This window comes from Hevea brasiliensis, chromosome 15 (assembly GCF_030052815.1).
Source record: "Hevea brasiliensis isolate MT/VB/25A 57/8 chromosome 15, ASM3005281v1, whole genome shotgun sequence".
NCBI lineage: Eukaryota > Viridiplantae > Streptophyta > Magnoliopsida > Malpighiales > Euphorbiaceae > Hevea > Hevea brasiliensis.
Window position 1 is genome coordinate 59,707,738 of NC_079507.1, and position 16,545 is coordinate 59,724,282.

Below are 16,545 nucleotides of genomic sequence, written 5' to 3' on the forward strand. Positions count from 1 at the left end.
TAGGTCCACAATATTCGTTTTTAAAATTACTAAATTATGAGATTAAATTTTAATTATTTTTTTTAAAATAAATGATTGGATGTTCATAAAAACAAAATTAATGAAAATTATGAATGCTAATAATTAAATTTTGTAGATAATGCTAGTTTTTTAAGCTATTATTTCATTGCACAATTGACTTGACGTAAATAAAGAATTTTATATTTTAATATTAATTAAAAAAATTAATAAAAATATAAATTAATAAATAATTTTACTAATCAATTTAATAAAAATTATTAAAATAAATTTATTAATAAATAATCTTATTTGATTGTTAAAGATGCATAGAGGGATCCAATGGGTGAGATAGGATTGTAAAGAAAAAAAATGCAAGAGAGGGAAAAAGATAAAAGGAGAGAATGGAGCAAAATGATAATTTCTTTTTATGACTGCTAGTCGAGGGGTTTTTTGAAATATTAAAATTTAGCGGTTTTATTGAAATAAATTAAAACTAAGAGGTGAAAATGAAATATATTTTAAAATTGTTGTTACAGTGTCCAAACCCCATATCCATTTTCAAAGCTCTTCTCACTCAACCTCCCAGTCCCCTTGCTTAAACCTCAAAATCTGAAGTTTTAAACTCCATGGTTGTTCTTGGTTTACCCTCTGTACTTGACTCTAGAACGGTTCGTTTCTTATCTCTAGTGTTGCGATCTTTTCATCAAATTTTTGTCTTGCTTGCGCTTGATGTTGTTCTTGTCTGTTGGATTCTATACTAATGGGTTGAATTTCCGCAGAATAACATAATACCCACCAAATGATTTGGTCTTTTCTGCAGATTTTATGAGCTGGGTAGCTAGTCGAATAAGAAATAGCATCTCTTTCAGCAACTTGGCTTTACCAAGGTTTTTCTGTTTCATTTTCTTTGAATGATTTCTCTTCTACTAAAATGGGATTTTCTGTCAACGGTTAGAATTAACTTTCTTCCTTTTTTATTTTTTTGGTGGGATGGGCTATGGCAGATGGAGGACTGAGGGGTACAGTTTATGCAGATAGCTTCGTTAATGGGAAGCCAAGTTGCAGTAATCTGCAGGTTTAACTTCTTTTTCTTTCCTTTTCTTTTTCTTTTTTTTCCCTTCCTTGTTTTTGTTTTCTGAGGTGGGGGATTATTGTGTTGCTCCCAAATATTAAATTATTAATAATTACTAACTAGCGGAGAATGTGGTATTTATTAAAACTACTTACTACTTCTTTGCTGTATGGGACGTCTTAGAAGATATAATATTGCACGAGTGGCCCTATCTCTCAAGTTTATCAATTTTCCAGATGGGAAATGAAGCCAAGCTTATCAATTGATCATCATCATAAGTCTTGTATAGTTTGTTGATCATCTTCATATGATCATCATCATCAAAGTAAAGACAACCGAAGACAGCAAATTCTTCTTGCAAAGGCATACAGACATTTTATGTGCATTTTTAAGTTTGTATGTATCATAGAGATCCACTTAATTGGCTACTACCTCTCTGCTTGTAATTCTGTTACGAATTTTACAGCCAACTTTTGCTTAAGTTCAATCTTCATTTTGTTCAATTTATTTTGGGAATAGATTTTCCTACATAGTCCCCTTTCAAATTCGGATGACTTTAATACCACAGAGTTGGATTGATGAAATTCTCCTCCTGAACAAGTTCTATCATCATCCATGTTGAAAGTGCACTAGAATGATAGACCAATTGTGATGCAAATAATGTTACTTTTTTATTGGACGATTGCCTAGAATTTATTGAATAATTAAGGGGGTGGAAATTTTCCACATTTTCCCTTCATGTGTCAAAGATTCTTCGTTCCCCTCTCATTTAGTACACACTGCTAGTTACATGTATAATTTTCTGTGCAAGATGCAGGCATTATTTGTAGGTTCATTTCCAGCTGGAATATTGCAAGTTCAATTTGGCTTTAAAGCACTTCTGAAGGCTCCATTACTTCCTTGCATAAAGTGTGAGAAGAAGGATGAATACTTCGAACATGTATCTGTTGAACATCCTCCTTACCATGGTTACATCTGGGCAACTTGAACTAGCATTTAGTGCTTGTGCTAGTATTCCAGGACAGGGGTACTGGCCAGAAGGCACCGCCGATCAAGTTAGGGCTGCCAGGCTCCTGAACCAACGGGCACATCAACAGGATCTCCATCTTAAGGTGAAAGGCCTGGAAGTAGGAGGAAAAAGTGTAGAACATCAGCCACTGCTCCTGAATATTCTGAAGTGACTATAGAAGCTCCAGAGGCTCCTTAAACTCTCGACGAGACAATGGAAGAACCTAAAGATGTCTCATCAGATTATGTGGTTTATCAGACAGAACCTGAGGATGAACAAGAAACTGGTTATGATTTAGACAGCAAACTGGGACGCCCTCATTCCTTTATTGATCCAAAAGTGAAGAAGCCAATAGAGGGGACACTTACAAGTGAAGAGTCATGGTGGAACTGGAGAAAGCCAGAGAAGGAGCAATGGTCCAGATGGCAAAGGAGGAAACCTTATGTGGAAACAGTTAGTATAGCTTTATTTGAAGAAACATGATTAACTTTTGCTAATGCTTTGTTCGGCTAAGGTTTTGCATTTAGTTAACCGAATCGAAATGTTGACTGACTGACATTAAAATACTAACTGAACTAAACCAAAGTTAAGAGAAAACGGAACCTAACTGAAACCCAAAATATTCGGTTGGTTATTGTTAAAATCAAACTAATTGGGAAAAAATTATAATTTTTTTATAATATTAATTAATTAATTATTAATAAAAATATATTTATAACCATTTTTTATTTTTAAAAATAATAAATATGATTTATTTTTAATGAAAGAATAATTATAAATTAAAATTGTAAAAATAATAATTATAAATAATATATAATTAATAAGATTATAATCACTATATTATTTAATCAGAATTCGGTTATTTCGTTTAGTTCGACTATTAAATCAAAGGTAATCGAACAAAAAACTAAAAATTTTAGGAATTACTAACTGATAACTAAACCGAACTGAACGTACTCCTACCAAAATAACCGAATTTAATTGGTTTAGTTCGGTTATAACCGAGTAATGTACACCCCTGAATCAGCAGTATTGGCATTATGCTGGGACAACCATGTATCTGTTAAACCCTAAACATTTATTTGACCATGTGTTCTATTCATTTTAGAATGTAAACATGATGTAGGCTTTAGAAATAAATCCTTTATTGTCTTAACATCTCTTTTCAGTAGTAAACATCTTTTCTCTGCCTTGGATAGACATGTATCTGTGTTGTTTCAGTAGTGAACATCTTGAATTTTTTGAGGTTGATAACCCGAGGACCAAGACTACAATGTGCTTTGAAAATAAATATTAAAATATTATATATATAAGCCTGCTTCTTACTGAATCATTATAATGTGATTATTTAAAATTATGAAGGTTTTTCTCAAAGCAATGACTGGAACTGGGCAAGTGAAGCTTTATGGTGAGACTCCAACATTGACAGAGACTGCTCTTTACAGAGCTAGAAAACATCTTTTTAAAGAAGGTAATATTGATCTTTAATTGATTTTTTTTTTTTTAATTCCATGCTGCAATAATTTGTTGGCATTTGTACAAGGTCTTTCTTTCTCTCTGAGTTATAAACTTATAATAGACTAATAGTCCTACAGTAGCTAAAATTTTGAAATAGTTAAAATACCTGCAATAACATCACCTACAGTTTATGATGTACATCATTAGACAATTAATGATCAAATGTTGTAATGGTGATTATTTCTTGAGAAAATAGAGATAGCTTTGATTGAGCAGGGAAGAAGAATAAATTAAGTTGTTTTTTCTCCTATGCTTGTTGAGAATCAGTAAATGAACCAATCCAAAGTGTAGATTAATAGATTTAGCTTCTTTGGAGTATCAATATATACCTTAAAACATGGGAAAGAAACAACCATAAAGAAGATGCTTTTGAGGAAGATGGAACAATGAAGCTTTAAAAGCTTCCATCACATAATTCATATATTGGTCCTTTCTATTATTAAAGACTAAATGTCTTCCAGCAAAAAATTTGAATTGGTTATAAACTAAAACGATAGAGGGCATTTTTTGCTTGCTTGTGCTCAAATTGCATTAATTGTCATAAGCTCAATAAAGGCATTGCACTTTGTGAAACATTTGTCTTTAAGCTTGCAAATTGTTTTAGATGGTAAACTTACAGTTCTGTTATTACTATCACCACCTATGATAAAGTATTTTCAAATTATTTTGTTTTATCTATTTTAAATATTTATTGTGCATTAGTGGAAGCATTTTTGTTTGATCATATTCTCTCCCATTACCTCTTCTCTCCCCCTCCACCCTTTTCATTAAATGACTGGAATTATTTCTCAAATTCAAATTTAGACCCAGTACATGTAAAAATAATGAACACTTCACAGCATGATAGAAAGGGGATTTGACGCATTCAGTGCTTTGGAGACTCTTGTATATTATCAAACATGTGTAGTGTACAATCTTAGGGCTTTCTATTCTTAAAAACAATGAGAAAGAGAAATAAGTGTGAAAAATAGGAGACAAGGAAGAGATACAGCTGCTAGGTCCTTTTAGCTGCAAGAAAGTCTAAAAGAGGAAGACAGGGAGAATGGGAGAGCAAGGGACAAAAGCAACCTCCGGGATCTCATGAATATGAGAAGATAGAGATGGAGGAAAGGAGAAAAAATAAAGTAGGGGTGGATGGAAAAAACAGAAGGGGTTGTCTCATTCATCACCTGCCACTGGAAACCTATATATAGGCATTACAAGATTAGAAGACAATAAAAACTTTTTAGTTGCTAATTTTCGTACCATGTAACATGTCTAAGACGCTATGTTACGGAGAACTGCTGGACTAGAGAGAGTAAAAAATTCCAGTTATTCTAGAATTACTAATAAACTGTTCCCATGTCAATATCTTGTGGAACCTCCATCAGTAACATCTAGAAAACTGAAAATTTTGGTAAGTCCGCTTAGTTGCAACGAAAATTGATTCCTGATATTGGCTGCGTTGCTCTATGTATATGTATCATTGTATGAACTCCAGGTCCTTGGTTTTTTCGTATAGTAATATCCATCATGTACATCTCTATTTCCCTGTTTTGTTTTCTCTTGACATTCCTTGCAATTACTGCTAGTGATTTCTTTTCAATCCGATGGTTCAGTAGAAAAACTTGTCCATAGCATCTATAGTTTTTTTGTTCTGAAAATACATGGATTTATGTCATTACTACCTTGTGTAGGCTTCGAGTTGAACAAGAGAGACTGGAAAGAATAGGTCATATGGCATATTACTCAGAATAGGTAAAAGCAAAGAAAGGAGACAACTTATGTGAAGCTATTCAGAAGCATTTTGAAGAGACTAGAGAAGACAAGAACACCCAACAAATTGAAATGTTCTGCCATCAAACAGATTGAGAATACCGCATAATGATGGGGACAGATATTCATATTCATAGGGATCCTTTAGCAATGCGAATGCGGGAGGATCTAATAAAGCAAAGTATCTTATTCAAACCTGATTTCTTTGTGCATTTTTTCTGTGTTTTTTATATGTGATTTATTTGAATTATCATCTCAATCTTGACTGGAATATTATATATTATAACAACGTTGCTGATTGTTTCTAACCTCCCTCCTTTCTTAAACCTTTTGTAATTACATGTCTATATTCTAATGATCTCAATAAGAAACATGGCGTTGTTTTAATTATTTTCCTGCCTAAACCATGAGATGATATTATTAATTTAAGTAGTTTTAGTTACAAAATGATTCTTGCTAGTTTTATTTACAAAATGATTCTTGCTCCATTCTATTCTTGATGTTGACAATTTAGTTGATCTTTGCAATTTGGGGTGGAGATCCAGTTTAACCAACTATCAATTACATCCAAGATCCAAATGAAATAATTGATTATAGGGGTTCTGATTTTCATGAACCGACACCCAATATGCTGGCTTTCCTGAAAGAGGCTCATAATCCGTTTCAAATCCTCTTTTTCTCCTTTTTTAAATTGAGGTTTATAGTCAATTAGTTTTTCATAGATTATTAATGGTTTTCTTGTTATGAAACTAAAATTTGGTTGATAAATTGAAGTTCATCAATTTCTGAGCGATCGTGGTACAAATCTCTAGCCTGGAGCATTTGTTAGATGATCTCCAATTGTTGACCTCAGCAGAATGCTGATGAAACTAACTTGTCGGCAATCTATGTGTCCAAACTAGTAGTTCTTCTCATCTGATTTTATAATTCTACACATGTATTTCTTAAAAGGGTTGTTATGACAGGCACACAAATTTAAGGCACACGCACAAATCGCACAATCACACAGTATAGAAAAGAGAAGAAGAATAACACAGGATTTAACGTGGTTCAACCGTAAGGTCTACGTCCACGAGCAAGACGAGAAAAAAGCTCCACTATGACGGAAAGAGCAAGATACAATCACTCAGAATTTTCAAATACTAACCCCAGTGTGTTTCTCGAATATCTCATAACTCTACTGCAAAGGGTAGAATATTATAATATTTATACTGGTACATACCATGGGGGTGTTGCCCACTACTGATCTCACTTTTTATCCTAATCGGGTTACAGCGCGAAAACTTTTGGGTCGGATCACAATTCGGGTCTATAAAAATATATCCAAAATTCAAGCAAAAAAATAAGAATTCTTTCCCTTCCCTCCATCATCAACAAAATAACTAGAAGCATTCTGTCTTGCTATATGCCCTCACAAGGGCACTACTGAGCATTACAAACACCTAGTCTAGAAAAATGCCTAAACTTGCAGACTGAAATTCCCTTGGTCATCATATCTATTGGATTATCATGTGTAGAGACTTTCTGCACAACTACAGTCCCCTGAGATACAATGTCCCGAATGAAGTGATATTGGACATCAATGTGCTTAGTTCACTCATGGTACATCTGATTCTTTGTATTGCATTCTAGCTATCACAAAACACTGTTGACTTATTCTGTATCAACCCAAGATCACCCACCAAACCCTGTAACCATAAAGCTTCCTTTACTGCCTATGCTAAAACCATATATTCAGCCTCTGTGGTAGACAAAGCAACTATAACTTACAATGTTGCCTTCCAACTGATAGCACTTCCAGAGAGAGTAAACAAATAGCCTATCAAAGATCTTCTCTTGTCTAAGTCCCCTGCAAAATCTGAATCCACATAGCCAGCAAGTGAATCACTTATCTTGGCCCTGTCAAATATCAGACCAACATCTGTAGTACCCTTCAAATACCTTAGAATCCATTTCACTGCCTCCCAATGCTCTTTCCCAAGGTACGCCATGTATCTACTCACAACACTTACTACATGTGAAATGTCAGGTCGGGTGCAAACCATAGCATATACGATGCTACCAACAGCTCTCAAATAAGAAACATTGGACATATGCTCCATCTCCTCTTCTGTTTTTAGTGACAAGACATAGAAAACAATAGAAGATATCATAGAAGGAGACCAATTAGGAAGGAACAGGATAGGAGGAGGATCAGGGTTAGTACTTGGAATGTTGGATCACTTACAGGAAAATTAATGGAGCTTGTGAATACCTTGGAAAGGAGAAGGGTGAATATTGCTTACATTTAGGAGACTAAATTGGTAGGAGAGAAAAGCAAGGAAGTGGGTAATTCAGGGTACAAACTGTGGTTTACCGGAAAGGAGAGAAACAAGAACGGAGTGGGCATAATTATAGACAGGACATTGAAAGACGCTATAATAGCTGTGAAAAGAGTAGGAGATAGAATTATACTAGTAAAGCTAATACTAGAAGGAGAAACAATAAATGTAGTTAGTGCTTATGCCCTACAAATAGGACTAGATAGTGAGAGTAAACAAAGATTTTGGAAAAATATGGATGATTTAATGCAAAGTATACCGAATGAAGAGAATGTTTTTATTAGTGGAGATTTGAATGGACATGTAGGAAGTGATAGGCAAGGTTATGAGAATGTTCATGGAGGTTTTGGTTTTGACAGTCGAAATGAGGAGGGAAAAAGCATCCTGAATTTTGCTATGGTATACGACCTAATACTAGCAAATAGCTACTTTATAAAAAGAGAGTCACATTTAGTGACTTTCAAAAGTGGGCAACATATAAGCCAAATCGACCTCCTCTTAACCAGGAAGACAAATAGAGTTCTATGCAAGGATTGCAATGTCATTCCAGAAGAGGCTTTAACAAGTCAACATCGGTTAGTGGTCTTGGATGTCAAGTTTAGGAACAATTCAAGTAAAGTCAGAAGAAAGAGTGTAGCTCGAACAAAGTGGTGGGAGTTCAAAGGAGTAAACTAAGTGAAGTTCAAAGATAAGCTTCTCGAGTCTGAAGCATGGAAGTTAGATATGGAGGCCAATGATATGTGGATACAGATGGTATCAAAGATTAGAGAAGTAGCTAGAAAAGTACTTGGAGAGTCTAAAGGACATGGACCACCCTCAAAAGAGAGATGGTGATGGAATGAGGAAGTACAAAAGGCAGTGAAGAGAAAAAGGAAATGGCATAAGAAATTACCTAAATGTGATAATAATGAGGTATATGAACAGTACAAGATAGCAAAGAAAGAGGCAAAAAAAGCAGTTAGTCAAGCAAGAGCACAGGCCTTTAAAAAGTTATATGAGAAACTTGGAACTAAAGAAGAGGAGAAAGATATTTATAGATTAGCAAGGAGGAGAGAAAGGAAATGTCAAGATCTCAATCAAGTTAGGTGCATCAAGAACAAAAAAGGAAAAGTGTTGGTGAAAGATGAGGACATTAAAGAAAGATGGAGAAATTATTTTAATGATCTCTTTAATAATAGTCAAAATGGTAATAGCGTGAATATAGACTATAGAACAATAGAAAAGAATGTGAATTATACTAGAAGGATTAGATCCTTAGAAGTAAAAGAAGCACTTAAGAGAAGGAAAGTGGGTAAAGCCTATGGACTCGATGGAATACCAATTGAAGTATGAAAGTGTTTGGGAGATATGGGAGTGGCATGGTTAACTAAATTATTTAATAAGATTCTAAACTCAAAGAAAATGCTTGATGAATAGAGGAGTATTTTAGTACCTATTTCTAAAAATAAGGGAGACATACAGAGTTACTCAAACTATAGGGGAATTAAACTCATGAGCCATACTATGAAGTTGTGGGAGAGAGTTGTGGAGCATCGACTACGTCATGATACTTCTATCTCTCTCAATCAATTTGGCTTTATGCTCGGTCGTTCAACTATGGAAGCGATCTTTCTCATTAGAAGCTTGATGGAGAAATATAGAGATGTGAAGAAAGATCTACACATGGTTTTTATTGATTTGGAGAAGGCTTATAATAGTGTTTCAAGAGATCTCTTATAGAGTGTGTTAGAACAAAGGAGGGTATCTATTAGGTACATACAAGTGTTGAAAGATATGTATGAAGGAGCAACTACTATTGTGCGCACAGTGGGAGGGGACACGAGATTTTCCGATCTCAATTGGATTACACCAAGGATCAACTATAAGCCCTTACCTTTTTACATTAGTTTTAAATGAATTGACGAAATATATGTAAGAGAGTATTCCTTGGTGCATGATGTTTGTGGATGATATTATTCTAATAGATGAGAGGCGAGAAGGAGTCAATAGAAAGCTAGAGCTTTGGAGAAGTACTCAGTCAAAGGGCTTTAAGTTAAGTAGAACGAAGACAGAATACATGCATTGCAAGTTCAGTGAAGGCCAAACTGGTGATAGGGAAGGAGTTAGTTTGGATGGAGTGGTATTGTCCCAAAGTAATCACTTTAAATATCTCGGCTCAGTCCTTCAAGTAGATGAGGGATGTGAGGAGGATGTTAGTCATAGGATTAAAGCCGGATGGTTGAAGTGGAGACGTGCCACGAGAGTTTTATGTAATCGCAAGATTCCCAATAAGTTAAAAGGAAAATTTTACCGTACTGCCATACGGCCGGCTATGTTATATGGTAGTGAGTGTTGGGCATTGAAGGAGTCGTATGCGTCTAAGATAAGAGTTGTAGAGATGAGAATGTTAAGGTGGATGATTGGTCATACTAGACTAGATAAAGTCCGTAATGAGAGTATTAAAGAAAACGTAGGAGTGGTGCCAATTGAGGATAAGTTGAGAGAATGGAGATTGAGGTGGTTTGGTCATGTAAAGCGTAGACATATGGAGACTCCAGTAAGACAAGTAGAGCACATTAAGTTAGAGGATAGAAAGAAAAAAAAGGGGTAGACCTAAATTGACTTGGAGGAGAGCAGTACAACATGACCTAGAAGCATTACACATTTCTGAGAATTTAACTAAAAATCGTTTAGAGTGGAGAAAGTGAATCCATATAGCCGACCCCAAATTTTTGGGATAAAGGCTTAGTTGAGTTGAGTTGAGTTGAGTAATTTCCATTCCTAATATTTTCTTTTTAGCACCCAAATCCTTCATCTCAAACTCATCACTCAACTGCTTTTTTCAGAATGTTAATATGTGACATGCTTTTAGCAGCAATAAGCATGTCATCAACATGCAATAGCAAATAAACAAAGAAATCATCTGAAAGCTTCTTATGATGCACACAACTGTCGTATGAACTACGAATAAAGCCATTACGAACCATGAATGTATCAAATCTTTTGTATCACTGCCTAGGGGACTGTTTCAGACCATATAAAGATTTTTTAAGCAAGCAAACATGGTTTTTCATACCTAAAATGACAAATCCCTCAGGTCGACTCATATAAATTTGCTCCTCTAACTCACTATGCAAAAATGCTATCTTCACATCTAGTTGCTCAAGCTCTAGATCATGAAGAGCAACCATAGCAAGTAAGACTTTGATAGAACTGTGCTTTATAATTAGAGAAAACACTTCATTAAAGTCAATCTCTTCCCTCTGAATAAAGCTTTTTGCTACCAACCGTGCCTTATATCAAGGTGCTTCAACCCCTAGAGTGCCTTCCTTTTTCTTGAACGCCCATTTGCAACCTATCACTTTCTGTCCCTTAGGCAATGTTACAAGTTTCCAAGTCTGATTCTCGTGAAGAGATTCAATTTCTTCACTCATAGCACCGACCCATTGATCTGCATCTGAACAAGAAATAACTTTTCTATAATTGCTGAGTTCATGCACATCAACCATCTCAGCAACCGACAAGACAAACGCAACTAGATCTGCATATGCATATCTCTGCAAGGGTATAATCTATCTTCTCTCTACTAGTTACAATGCTATATGGCTCCTATTGCTCATAGTTATTAAAGGCTCAAGGCGCACTAAGGCGCCGAGGAGTCCTGGAGCCTAGGCGCAAGGCACAAAGTGTAGGCGCGCGCCTGAGCGAGTTGAGGCGCAAAGTAAAAGATTTAAAAAATTCATAAAAATCAAATAAATGTGATACTTTTCTTTTTTTTCTTTGGCATATATCTTGAATTGGGTTTGCTGGTTTGAGTTTAAATGATAGTCCTTTTTGCCAATAAAAGTACTCATTAAAGATGAAAATAAATAAGGTATGCTTTTTTAGAATCTTGTGCCTAGAACAAAGGCCCACATCTAGGTGCATAAGTCGCTAAGGTTCGAGCCTGGTGAGCCTTGAGCCTGAAGCGCGCCTTTAATAACTATGCTGTTGCTATTACTCCGGTGCATCTTCTTATTGATCAGGATCTTGCACCTCATCCTCTGAATCACTAGACTAAACTGTTGAAGTATCAATGTCAAGCTCCACCTGTTTTTTGACACCGTGATCTGATTCTGCTAAAGACTTCTCCTTCTAACTATCCAATGACGCAGACTCATTAAATGTTACATCCTTGTTGATAATCAATTCTGGAGACTTTGGATCTCAATCACCACAACCTATAGCCTTTCACTCCATATGCATACTGTAGAAAACAGAGAATTTGAAAATTTTCTTTTATATTTCTTCATACTAAAATGATTTACAAGCATTCTAATTTATGTACAAAGATTAGGACTAACTAGAAAACTAATAATAGCCAATAAATATAATGATTCCTAATTATATTCTAATTTACAGCTAATTTACACTGATTAAGGGATTTACACTGATTAAGGGATTTACACTAATTGAGGGATTCTAACACTCTCCCTCAAGTTGGTTCATGTATGTTGCACATGCCCAACTTGCAAACTAGGGTATGAAACCCCTTACAACTTAATCTCTTAGTGAACACATCAGCCAACTGGTCTTTCAACCCTACGTAAGAGATACTTAAGGAACCATTGATAACTTTTTCTTTTATGAAGTGTCTGTCAATCTCTATATGCTTGGTCTGATCATGCTGAACTGGATTGTGAACTATACTGATGACAGCTTTGTTATCACAGAACAGAGACAAACCACTAGTTTCCAGCAATTTTAATTCCTCCATCAACTTTCGTAACCACAATAGTTCACAAATACCTTGAGCCATTGCTCTAAACTCAGGCTCTGCACTGGATATAGCTGTCACATTTTGCTTCTTACTTCTCCAAGTGACTAGATTACCACCAATAAAAGTATAGTAATCAGATGTCGATCTCCTATCATTAAGAGATTCACCCCAATCTGTATCTGTAAAGGCCTTAATCTGAAGATGGCTATACTTTGAGAAAAGAAGTCATTTCCCAGATGCAGATTTTAAGTATCGCAAGATAAGGAAAATAGCCTCCAAATGAGGTTCACGAGGATCATTCATATACTGACTCACTAGACCCACTGCATATGCTATATCTGGTCTGGTATGCGAAAGGTAAATCAGTTTGTCAACCAACCTCTGATATCTCCCAATATCCACGGATTCTCCAACTCCAGCTTGCAATTTGTTATTTGCTTTAATGGGAGACTCTGCTGGTTTATAACCTAGCATTCTTGTTTTCTCCAATAGATCTAGTATGTACTTCTTTTGAGAAATAAAGATTCTTTTATCTGATCTGGCAACCTCTATTCCAAGAAAGTACTTTAGCCTTCCCAAATCTTTGATTTCAAACTCCTGTGCTCGTTGTTCCTTTAGATGAATCATTTCTTCCCTATCATCACCAGTTACCACAATATCATCCACATAGACAATAAGCAGAGTGATCTTACCCCTATAGTGTTTTACAAACAATGTGTTATCAGCATTGCTTTGGCAGTATCCAAAAGAAACCATAGCCTTATTAAACCTGTCAAACCATGCCCTAGGTGATTGTTTTAAGCCATATAGTGCTTTTTTCAATCTGCAAACTTTTCCTTTGGTCTTCCCATTCTCAAACCTTGGAGGGATTTTCATATATACTTCTTCTTCCAAATCACCATGTAGAAAGTCATTTTTTACATCAAACTGCTGCAAATCCCACTCAAGATTTATTGCACATGATAGTAAAATTCTGATGGTATTCATTTTAGCAATAGGAGCAAACGTTTCCTGGTAATCTACCCGATACGTCTGTGTGAAGCCTTTTGCTACCAGCCTAGCATTATACCTTTCAATTGAACAATTTGCTATATGTTTCACAGTGAACACCCACTTGCATTCAACTGGTTTTTTCCCCATTGGAAGAGTAACAAGTTTCCATGTCTCATTCTTTGCCAAAGCTTTCATCTCCTCTACCATGGCTGCCTTCCATTTTGAATCAAGACATGCTTTCTTCCAATCCTGTGGGATAGAAACAGAGGAAACAAACAATAGAAATGCTTTATAGGATGGAGACAAAGAATCATAGAAAATAAAGTTAGAGATGGGATGTTTAGTACAGGTTCTAACACCTTTTCTGAGAGCAATAGGAATATCAAGATCATTATTAGAAGAAGGAAGAGTAGACTGAGAATTAAAATTAGACTCTTCAGGAATCAAAGGAGACTCATCACATAGCTCAGGATGTTCAGAAATTGAATCCAGAGATTCCGGTTGATCAACAGTCTCCTGCTCGATGGCTATATCTGTCTTGTTGCGTCAAGTATATATTCTCAAATCTGGTCCATTCAGTCTCCCTCAAGATTTAATTGACTCTCCCTGAGTATCATTATTAGGTATAGGCTTTAGACCCAGATTTTCCCTTTGAATTTGAAAGTTGGGAGAGCACAAAGAAGAAGGGAAAAACACATCTTCTTCCTTCCTATGCTCCCCCTGAAGAGGTGGATGGAAGTAAGATTTAGATTCCTTAAAGGTAACATCCATGCTCACAAAATATTTCTGTGCAAGAAGGTGGTAACACCTATACCCCTTCTGAGTACTGGAATAACCAACAAAGATACACTTGAGGCTCGAGTTTCTAACTTCCCCCTATTAGGCTGATGAATAAAGCAAACACAACCAAAGACCTTTGGAGGATTAATATATGAATTTTTGCCTTGCAAAACCTCTAAAGGACTCTTAAACTCCAAAGTCCTGAGTAACATCCTGTTAATAAGATATGCAGCAGAAAGAATTGTATCCCCCCAGTAAGGTTTGGGAATATTCATTGTAAACATAAGAGACCTAGCAACCTCAAGTAAATGTCTATTTTTTCTCTCAGACACTCCATTTTGAGCACTAGTGTTAACATAACTAGTCTGATGCAAAATTTTGTGTGACTTCAAATATTCCTGAAAAACTCTATTCATATACTATGTGTCATTATCAGTTCTCAGTATTTTAACATAAACATCAAACTGGGTGCTAATTATTTTGTGAAACTACTGAAAACATGAAAATACTTCATCTTTTCCTTTCATCAGATATACCCAAGTTAACCTACTGCAACAATCAATAAAGGTAACAAACTATCTATAACCTGATAAAGACACAGTTTGAATAGGCCCCCACACATCAAAATGGATAGTTATTAAAGGAACTGAAGCCTTATTATTTATTGCAGGATAAGATTGTCTAGTATGTTTGGCAAACTCACAAGCATCACATACTAACAATTTAGTTTTGTATTGCTTAAACAAAAGAGGATAAAGTTTCTCTAAAATAGTAAATGAAGGATGTCCAAGTCTCCTAAGTCTCCTATATCACTGAATAATTTCTTCCTCAGCACCCATAGACTATCCCAACATGGCCTGATTAACACAATCATTCAATAGATATAACCCATCTTGCAGTCTACCACTGCCAATTGTTCTCCCTGTTATCAACTCCTGAAACACATAGTGAGTGGGAAAAAATTTAATTTTGCAGTTGAGAGCTTTTGTGATAGAACTGACAGACAAAAGGTTAATAGGAAAGCTAGGCACATATAAGACAGAACTAAGACTTATAGTAGGAGTGCATTTAACAGAACCTGTTCCAGAAACATTAGATAAGGATTCATTCACAATGCGGACTTTTTCTTTGCCTAAACAGGGAGAATAGGATATGAATTTATTCGAAGAGCATGTCATATGTTTGTTTGCTCCATAATCTATAACCCATAATGAATTATTATGATTGGCAAAAAAAAGCATTACTTGAGTTGACGAAGTTAGAAGAGGCAACTGTAGTGGATTGTGATTCAAGCTGTAATAAGAATCGTCTCAGAGTCTGTACCTCTTCATTGGAAAACATCCCAGTGATAGCAGTATCTTCAGAAACACTTACAGCCTCAGACACATTTGCTTGTAATCTAGCAGAGCCCATCCTTTTTCCTCCACGCCCTTTAGTTGGGCGGCCGTGCAGCTTCCAACATTGTTCTTTAGTGTGTCGAGATTTCCCACAGTAGTCACAATGCAAGTGATCCTTATCTGATGGACCATATGACTGTTCTCGTAAGGAGTTAGTAGTCAGCCCAGCCTTATCAACAGCTGTAGAATTCATCATGACACTCTTTCTGCTCTCTTCCTGTTGAAAATAAGAGTATGTCTGCCTTAAGGTGGGCAAAGGATTCTTACCAAGCACTTGGACTCGAATCTGATCATACTCCACGTTTAGCCCAGCAAGAAAATCATATATGCGCTCCTTCTCAACCAATTTCTGAAACTTAACTGCATCAGCAAGACATGAAGTCCTGATAGAAATCCAACTCTTGCCATAAACCACTCAATTCCGCATAATACTGAGCAATAGTCAATTGACCTTATTTCATTCTATGAACCTTGTTCCTAAGCTCATAAACTTATGCATCATTCCCAACTTGAGAATAAGTCTGAGAAACAACACTCCAAATGGTAGCGGTACTGTCCAACAGTAAATACCCACGAGCTATATGAGGTTGCATAGAATTGATGAGTCATAAAATAATAAGAGAGTTCTCCGACTTCCACTGGCTGTAGGTAGAACTAGTACTTTCTGGCTTTTTCTATCTCCAGTGACATACTCCTGCAGTTCTCTAGCCTGAATGAATAGTAGACAAGATCTAGACCATGCCAAATAATTAGTTCCATCCAACTTTACAGGACTAATTTGTAAAGAGGGATTATCACCAACAAATTCAGCATTTGTTTCAGAGGCTTTCTTCTTTTCATCAGTCATTTTTCAATTAAAGAAATAGGTACTGAGACAGAAAGAAAGAAACTGGGCAACGGAAGGTACCCAAAAAAATAAATATGCAAACCAGGTGTGAAAACACGTTGGTCAGAGGCGCGCC

General features: G+C 35.7%; 1 non-coding gene across 1 annotated transcript; it reads left to right on the forward strand.

Moving 5' to 3' along the window:
- The first annotated feature begins 519 nt into the window (after positions 1-519).
- Positions 520-5,744, forward strand: LOC110635610 (uncharacterized). The gene is made up of 6 exons (XR_009144082.1): positions 520-668; positions 780-887; positions 1,005-1,075; positions 1,890-2,534; positions 3,444-3,552; positions 5,276-5,744. It is a non-coding gene; the product is annotated as an uncharacterized LOC110635610 (transcript).
- Positions 5,745-16,545: the final 10,801 nt, after the last annotated feature.